The sequence below is a fragment of the Carcharhinus amblyrhynchos genome, chromosome 4, assembly GCF_965287045.1.
Source record: "Carcharhinus amblyrhynchos chromosome 4, sCarAmb.v2.hapA, whole genome shotgun sequence".
Lineage (NCBI taxonomy): Eukaryota > Metazoa > Chordata > Chondrichthyes > Carcharhiniformes > Carcharhinidae > Carcharhinus > Carcharhinus amblyrhynchos.
In genome coordinates this window covers 96,146,555-96,156,380 of record NC_137327.1, presented here as the reverse complement: position 1 = coordinate 96,156,380, position 9,826 = coordinate 96,146,555, and positions in this window count along the sequence as shown.

Genomic DNA, 9,826 nt, shown 5'->3' with positions numbered 1-9,826 from the left:
TGAAAGACAGCGACTGAGGGGGGATCTAATAGAGGTATATAAGATTATGAAGGGTATAGATAGAGCAAACAGAGGTAAGCTACTTCCTATGTTAGAGACACACAGTACGAGGGGCCACGGGCTTAAGGTGAGGGAAGAGAGGTATAACATGGATATTAGAGGGAGGTTTTTCACACAGAGGATAGTGGGGGTATGGAATGCTCTGCCAAAAGGTGGTGGAGGCAAACACGCTACAGTTGTTTAAGAGTAACTTAGACAGGCACATGAGTGGGTTGGAGATGGGAGGATATAGGAGATTGTTTTAAATAAGGTTCATTAGCATTGGGACGTCCCTGGTAATGTAAAAGGATATGGTATGATAATAATGTTTTTCTCTTTTAATTCACAGGTTTAAGTCGGTCCGCCTTGTTGTCCAACGAGGGGCATACACGCAATGGGTCGTACTTGGGCTGCTCTTGAATGTTCGAGATTGGCCTAGTGCTTCAAGTCGTTAGTGTGTGCTTAAACTGGCCCAGATGCTGGGCAACACGACAGCTCAGTGACTATCACTGTTTGCTGTGCAGACACATGGATTTGGGCCGGTGTCTGTGGGAGTTTGCACATTCTCCCTGTGCTTGCGTGGGTTTTCTCCGGGTGCCCCGGTTTCCTCCCACACCCCAAAGATGTGCTATTAGGCTGATTGGAAGTAATAAATTGTCCCTAAATTAGTTTCCCTCAATGTGGATTGCCATAAAAACAATAAATAAGGGTCATGGGTGGAGGGGGGGATTGGTAGTATTAAAATGGCGGTGCGGGCTTATTGGGCTGAAGGGCCTGTTTCCCGGGCTGTTTTTGTTCTTTGTTCTTTGTTCTTTGAATTCCGTGCTCCGCCATCCCATCCCAAAACTGCTCAATTTTGGACTCTGACTTAGAACTACATCATCATTCCTTCACTATTGCTAGGTCAAAATACTGAAACTCCATATCCAAACAGCACTGTGAGTGTACCTACACTGCATAGACCACAGTGGCTCAAGAACCTAAATGCTGGCCCAGCCAGAGGTGCTCACACCCTGTGTTGCCATCCTTAAAGTATTTAATTATGTATTTTACTGATTAAATATGAATTAGTGACTCTAGACCTGCCTGTGCTTATACTATTTCAACAGATGTTATGGTTCTGCTAATAGTTCAATACTCACCAGCAGATTTACTGTGCTTTATTTATATTAATAAACCTGACTATGACTAATAAATAGTTGCAATAATATTACTTGAGTTTTAAAAGTTAAATGAGAAAAATATTCATCAACTAATCAAGTAACTTTTTCTTTGAAATCACACTTTGATTTTTCTCAGGACATGATAGATCGCCTCTGCGGCCAGGGTTGTATGATATAACTGTTATAGATATTGATGGCCGTCTCCGATCCTTCTCTCTCCTGCTCTTTTAGACACTGATATCCGAGTCTGGATCCCGCTCTTCCCTGTTCTTTTAGACACTGATATCTGTCTCCAGATCTTCCTCTCTCTCGTTCTTTTAGATGCTGATATCTGAGCCTGGATCCCATTCTTCCCAGCTCTTCTAGACATTGATGTCAGTCATAGAATGAGAGAATCCCTATAATGCAGAAGGAGGCCATTAGGCCCATTAAGTCTTCATTGACTCTGCAACAGGGCATCTTACCCAGACCCATGATCCATCTAACCTATACTTTGGGACACTAAGGAGAAATTTAGCATCTAACTTGCACATCTTTGGACTGTGGGAGGAAACTGGAGTGCACAGAGGAAACCCACGCAGATACGGGGTGAACATGCAAACTCCACACAGTCAGTCACCCAAGGCCAGAATTGAATCCAGTCTCTGCTGCGAAAAGGCATCAGTGCTAACCACTGTGTCACCATCCCGCTGTCACCATATCTCCTTCTCTCCTACTTTTTTAGACACTGATATCCATCTCCAGGATCTCTTGTCTCACTTTTTCAATTCATTCATGGGTTATGGGCAACGCTAGGACAGCATTTACTATCCATCCCTAATTGCCCTTGAAAAGGTGGCGGTGAGCTGTCTTCTTAAAGGCCCACAGTCCATGTGGTGTAGGTACTCTCAGTGTGCTGTTTGGAAGGGACTACCAGGATGTTAACACAACAACAGTGAAAGATTGGTGATGTATTCTCAAATTTGAATGGAAAGTGGCTTGGAGGGGAACTTCCAGATGGCGGTGTTCCCATATGTCTGCTATGCTTATTCTTCTAGATAGCAATAGTCATGGGTACTGTCTAAGGAGGTTTGATGAGTTCCTACAGCACATCTTGCAGATAGTACACATGGTTGCCACTGGGTGTCAGTGGTGGAAGGAGTGAACATTTTTGGAAGCAGTAGCAATCAAGCTGTTGCTTTTTATTAGATGGTGTCAAGCTTCTTTAAAATTTATTTATTAGTGTCACAAGTAAGGCTTACATTAACACTGCAATGTAGTTACAGTGAAAATCCCCTGGTTGCCATACTCCGATGACTATTTGGGTACACTAAGGGAGAATTTAGCTCGGCCATGGCACGTCCTTTAGACTGTGGGAGAAAAACTGGAACACCCAGAGGAAACACACACAAACATGGGAAGAACGTGCAGACTCCACACAGGCAGTGACCCAAAGTGAGAATTGAATGTGGGTCTCTGGCACTGTGAGGCATCAACGCTAACCACCGTGCCGCTGTCTTGCCTGCTGTTAAAGCTGCATCCAGGCAAGTGAAGAGCATTTCATCTCCTGATTTGAGCATTTTAGATGGTGGACTGGCTTTGGAGCATTAGGTAGTGAGCTATCTGCTGCAGGATTCCTAGTCTCTGACCTGCTGTTATAGCCATAGTATTTATATAAGAACATAAGAACATAAGAACATAAGAAATAGGAGCAGGAGTAGGCCATCTGGCCCTTCGAGCCTGCCCCGCCATTCAATAAGATCATGGCTGATCTGTCGTGGCTCAGTTCCACATTCCCGCCCTCTCCCCATAACTCTTAATCCCCTCGCTTATCAAAAACCCATCAACCCGCTTCTTAAAAATATTTAGCGAGGCAGCCTCCACCACTTCAACGGGCAGAGAATTCCAGATATTCACCACCCTTTGAGTGAAGAAGTTCCTCCTCAACTCCGTTCTAAACCACCCCCCTTTATCTGTTTCTGGTCAATGGTAACCCCCAGGATGTTGATAATGGGTGATTCGGCGATGGTAATGCCGTTGAGTGTCAAGGGGTAATGGTTAGTTTTTCACTTGTTGGAGATGATCACTGCCTTGCACTTGTGTGATGCAAATGTTATTTACTACTTGTCAGCCTTAGTCTGGATATTGTCTTATTGCATTTTGATATAGACTGTTTCAGTATCTGAGGAGTTGTGAATGGTGCTGAACATTAATACGCAGTCAGCAACAGAGAGCCCCACTTCAAATATGGTCGGGCCAAGGACACTATCCTAAGGAACTTCTACAGTGATGCCCTGGAACTGAGATGATTGACCTTTAACCACTACAACTATCTTCCTTTGCGCCAAATATGACTCCCAACTAGTGGGGCTTTCTTCCAGATTATCACTGATTCCAGTTTTGCTAGGGCTCCTTGCTGCCAAACTCAATTAAGTCATTCAAGATCGCATTAGGTGATTGTTTGAATATAAACAGTGCTCAAGGGTATGGGAAAAGGCAGGAAAATGGCATTGAATAATAATGCTCATTTGGAGAGCCACTGCAGATCTGGTGGGCCAAATGGCCTCCTTCAGCCCTGTAATAATTCTGTGATTCTGTCACAAGCAACACAGCAGTGTTGCCATGAGGATAACTCACAAGAATAGGGTTTGGAAGCCAACATGTGTAGCCCAGCTTCTCAGATTAAGATATTAGAAAGATGTACAATGGTTTTTGTCAATGCCATCCATGGACTAGAAAATGCACAAGAATCACTCAGTATATCAGGTTTGATGAACATGTCTTCTTCTGTTCATCTGAGCTACAAAATTTAAGTTCATTGCACATTTAGTTTCCACGCTTCAGTTGCAGTTTTATTTTGGTCAAGGTGCTAGCAGAGTAGACAGGATGTCAGTCTGCATGCAATGTGGATTTGACACCAGCACTGCCATTTCTAACCTCACTGCTCCAACTAATGCCCTCACTTAAACTTACAATTGGAACATGCATTCAGCTGCAGGCAGCACCACTTCCTCCACCCTAACAAGAGCTATTCAAAGTCATCATCTATTCTTTAAGTTCTACCAGCTCTGCCTGAGTTTGCAGAAATGCTCTGCATTTTCTGCTGCTACTTAAATTGGTCAAATTGATAGGGAGTGGCGCCACATGTGGTGAAGGCATTGTTTCTGACTTTATGGGTTTTAGTTAGGCCACATTCTCTCACATGGATGTGGTAGGAAAGTGAGCAAAGGCAACACAGAGGAGGCTGAAAGAGTTTGCTGGAGCAGACGAGTGAAGGAGCAGAGAGAGAGCTAAGATTTTACCTGTTAAAAACCTGTTTAAAATAAGTTTAAAGCACTTTGTTCTTTGTAGAACTGTTTAAAGCATTTATTTTATTGTATTTACTGCTTTAAGAATTCTGAGGGAGTGTTTAGAAGGAGTTGTGGACCAGCCTGCTTTAAATCAGCGCCAGGTTTAAAAGGAGGTCTGGTGTAGACAGCGGGCAGCGTCTGAGCGGGCAGCGGAGTGAGAGGGAGGCAGAGTGAGTTAATAGGGCTTAATATCAAAAAGGGCTGGAAGGAAAAAAGGCCAGGTGAGTTTGTTTGAAAAAACAAGGAAAAAAAATTTTTCTCAAACCTACTACAGTGAATAATGGAGGGGCATGTGATGTGTGGTTTCTGTATGATGTGGGAACTGGTGGGCCCCAGGGTCCTCCCCAGTGACCATGTCTGTAGTAAGTGCAGGTTGCTGGAGGAGCTCCAGCTCAAGGTGGATGAGCTGGCCTCTGAGCTACAGACACTGAGGCTCATCAGGCGGAGAGAGGGTGCCATTGTCAATGGGGTGCAAGTGACATCCACTCCCCCTAGTCTGGCTAACTCTAAGGGTCAGGGACAAGAGGGGGCTGCTGGGAAGAGGAAGGGGGGTGAGGAGCAGAGGCCTCAGCCTTTTAATCTGCAAAACAGGTTTGAGGTTCTTGCTGCCAGTCTGGAAGAGGACGAGGCAGGTGAGGTTGGTGAGCAAATTGCACACGGTACAGTGATGCAGCAGGACATAGGCAAAGAGAGGGGGAAAAGGAACGTAGTAGTGATTGGGGATAGTAGGGTGAAGGGTATTGACACTGTCCTTTGTCACAATGACAAAGTCCACAGAAGGGTGTGTTGTCTGCCTGGTGCTCGGGTACGGGATGTCGCAGCTGGGCTGCAGAGGAACCTGGAGTGGGAGGGTGAGAATCCGGTCGTTGTGGTACATGTGGGTGCCAACGACATAGGCAAAGTGTGGACTGAGGATCTGGGGAGGGAGTATGAGAAGCTGGGAATGGAATTAAAAAGTAGAACCGACAAGGTGGTTATCTCTGGACTACTGCCTGAACCGTATGCAGACGGGCGTAGGGTTGACAGGATTAAGGAAGTGGCTCAGAGATTGGTGTGGGAGGAATGGGTTTGAATTTATGGGGCATTGGTACCAGTATTGGGGTAGGTGGGACCTGTTCGGGCGGGATGGGGTTGGTCTGAACCGTGCTGGGACCAGAGTGCTGGCGAATCGAGTAAAGAGGACTGTAGACAGGGCTTTAAACTAATTAGGGGGGGGGAGGGTGCGAGGGTAGGTGACCTTACGAGGTCTAAAGTTAAGGAGAGGGTACAGGTAAGGGAAGAGGCCGGGGATGTCCCAATAATAGAGGGAGTAGGGGGCGTGAGTATGGTTGGTGGCGTTAAGGCAAATAGGGTCCAGGTGAAAGCTGGGATGAAAGCGCTGTATCTGAATGCACGAAGCATTCGGAATAAAGTGGATGAGCTGGTGGTGCAGATCAACACAAATGGATATGATCTGGTGGCCATTACAGAGACGTGGCTGCAAGGTGACAGGGACTGGGAGCTGAATGTCCAAGGGTATCAAGTGTTTAGGAAGGATAGGCAGGAGGAAAGAGGGGGGGGCGTAGCTCTGCTGATTAAGGATAGCATCAAGGTGGTAGCAAGGGATGATATTGGAGCCAAGGAGCAGAACGTGGAATCGTTGTGGGTGGAGATTAGGAACAGCAAAGGGAGGAAGACGCTGGTGAGTGTCGTCTATAGGCCCCCGAATAATGATCTGGAGGTGGGGCGGGCTGTTAACGCGCAAATAAGTGCGGCGTGCAGGAATGGGACGGCCGTAGTTATGGGGGATTTCAATCTGCGTATTGATTGGTCGACCCATGTTGGACATGGTGGGCTCGAGGAGGAGTTCTTGGAATGCTGCCGGGATAATTTCCTTGAACAGTGTGTGTTGGAGCCGACGAGGGAGCGAGCTATCTTGGATCTGGTGCTATGTAATGAGGCGGGTAGAATTAGGGACCTTGCGGTGAAGGGTCCTTTTGGAGAGAGTGATCATTGTATGGTGGAGTTTCTGGTGCAGATGGAGGAGGAGAAAGTGGGTTCCCGGACATGCGTCCTTTGTTTGAATAGAGGGGAGTACGGTAGGATGAGAGAAGAATTGGCGAATGTGGACTGGGGGAGTGCATTGGAGGGAGGGTCTGCTGAGGAGCAGTGGAGGATCTTTAAGGAGATCTTTCTTGGTGCTCAGCAGAAATTTATTCCGATGGTCAAAAAGGACTGTAGGAGGAGAGGTAATAAGCCGTGGATAACGAAGGAGGTGAAGGAAAGTGTTAAATTAAAAGCGGAGGAATTTAGAGTAGCTAAGAGTAGTGGGCGAGAAGAGGATTGGGAGAGGTTTAAATGTCAACAAAGATTGACAAAGAAGTTGATAAAGGAGGGTAGGAGAAACTATGAAGCTGGGCTAGCGCTTAATATAAAAAAGGATAGCAAGAGTTTTTATAAATATATAAAAAGGAAGAGGCTGGCTAGGGTGAACGTTGGTCCTTTAGAGGATGAGAAAGGGGACCTAGTGGTAGGGGATGGGGATATGGCTAAGGTATTGAATAACTTTTTTGTTTTTGTCTTCACGGAGGAGGACGTGAATAATTTGCCGGGTGTTAGCGATGGAAAGGTGGTAGGACTGGAGGGTCTTAATGACATTACTGTTACTAGAGAGGCGGTGCTCGACAGACTGGAGGGGGCTGATTGTGGACAAGTCCCCAGGACCGGATGGAATGCATCCGAGGGTTCTGAAAGAAATGGCGGAGGTTATAGTGGATGCCTTGGTGGTTATTTTCCAGACATCGCTGGATTCCGGGGAAGTGCCAGAAGATTGCAAAACGGCTAATGTTACGCCGTTGTTTAAGAAGGGTGCCAGGCAAAAGGCAGGGAATTATAGGCCGGCTAGTTTAACGTCTGTGGTAGGTAAAATGTTAGAATCCGTCATTAAAGAGGAAATTGCGAGGCATCTTGAAGGGAATTGCTTGATAGAGCAGACACAGCACGATTTCATTAAAGGGAAGTCGTGTCTGACAAATTTACTGGAGTTCTATGAGGATGTGTCTAGGGCGGTGGATAGAGGAGAGCCGGTGGATGTGGTCTTTCTGGATTTTCAGAAGGCGTTTGACAAAGTACCTCATAAGAGGTTATTGCAGAAGGTCGGGGGACATGGAGTTGGGGGTAGGGTGTTAGCGTGGATAGAGGATTGGTTGTCAAATAGGAGGCAGAGAGTGGGGGTCAACGGGTGCTATTCGGATTGGCGGATGGTGACTAGTGGAGTGCCCCAGGGGTTGGTGCTGGGGCCTCAGCTTTTTACCATTTATATAGATGATCTGGAGGAGGGAACCGAGTGTAGGGTGTCAAAATTTGCGGATGACACCAAGATTGGGGGAACGGCAAATTGTGCGGAGGGTGTGGAGAGTCTGCAGAAGGATCTAGATAGGCTGGGCGAATGGGCCAGGAAATGGCAAATGGAATTTAATGTTGGCAAGTGTGAGGTGGTCCACTTTGGTAGGAAGAATGGTAGGAAGGACTATTACTTACGTGGCGAAAAACTGCAGCAGGCGACGGTGCAGAGGGACCTCGGGGTCCTTGTGCATGAGTCGCAAAAACCCAGCTTGCAGGTGCAGCAGGTGGTCAGGAAGGCGAATGGGATGCTGGCCTTCATAGCGAAGGGGATTGAATATAAAAGTAGGGAGGTCTTGCTGCAGCTGTATAGGGCATTGGTGAGGCCGCAGCTGGAGTACTGTGTGCAGTTTTGGGCGCCGCACCTGCGCAAAGATATTTTGGCCTTGGAGGGAGTGCAGAGGAGGTTTACTAGGCTGATACCGGAGTTGAGGGGGTTGAGCTATGAGGAGAGGCTGAATAAACTAGGCTTGTACTCGTTAGAGTTTAGAAGAATGAGGGGAGATCTCATTGAGACGTATAAGATGATGAATGGGATGGATAGGATAGAGGTGGAGAGACTCTTCCCGCTCAAAAAAGACAGTAGGACTAGGGGGCACAGCCTCAAGATAAAGGGGGGGCGTTTTAGAACGGAGTTGAGGAGGAACTTCTTCACTCAAAGGGTGGTGAATCTCTGGAATTCTCTACCCGTTGAAGTGGTGGCGGCTGCCTCGCTAAATATTTTCAAGAAGCGGGTTGATGGGTTTTTGATAAGAGAGGGGATTAAGGGTTATGGGGAGAGGGCCGGAAAGTGGAACTGAGCCACGACAGATCAGCCATGATCTTATTGAATGGCGGGGCAGGCTCGAAGGGCTAGATGGCCTACTCCTGCTCCTATTTCTTATGTTCTTATGTTCTAGAAAAGAGGAGGAGGGAGAGTGTCTGTTACCAAGAGGCCATATTCACTCGGCAAGGGACAATACTTCTTGCAGGCAGGCAGACATGACAGAAAGGTCTGACAGTAAAATAGACTTTCCTGTCTGAAAGGCCCCTTCCAAGACCAAATACTGCCATTCTCACTTGACCATCAGTAGGACATCTTTTTAAAGTACCACAGTTTGACAAAGTGATAAAGTGGAACATTAGAACTCGAATCCACTGGACATTTTAGTGGGATAGATTTTGAGAGTAGTGAAAAGAAGTTCATGAAATTTACTCCAGATTGAATCTAAGAAAATACAAAATCCCAATCATTGGGATATAAGTAATTCAAAACAAGAAAAACAAATACATTACCATTTTCAGCATTTCACATACACCAGCTCTTTAATGACATAGAAGTGATATTTTTGTAGAGGCACACTTTCAGCCTCCTATCCATTGACTCCGTCTACACTTCCTGCTGCCTCGGTAAAACAGCCAGCATAGTTAAGGATCCCACACACCCCAGACATTCTCTCTTCCACCTTCTCCCATCAGGAAAAAGATACAAAAGTCTGAGATCATGTAGCAACCAACATAAGAATATCTTCTTCCCTGCTGTCTTCAGGCTTTTGAATAGACCCACAATGTTTTATTAATCTTTCTCTTCACCCGACATTATACACCCTCTCCTTTCCTTCTCCCCATGTACTCAATGAACAGTATGCTTTGTATAGCATACTGTATAGCAGGCAAGAAACAATACTTTTCATTGTGACAATAAATGAAATGAAATAAAAAAAATCCATCTTTTTAAACTTTCCTTAAGGGATTATGTCATTAAAAAAAGAAAATAGATGGTTTGTTTTAATAAATTATACCCACTGGAAATATCAACCTTTGACTTATTTTAAAATCACTGGGGCATTTTTCATTAACACCAGATCTGTTGCCTGCTTCAAAATAAAACAGCTTAATTCATGATTTTATTATGTACCGCGGGCCAGTTCAGTC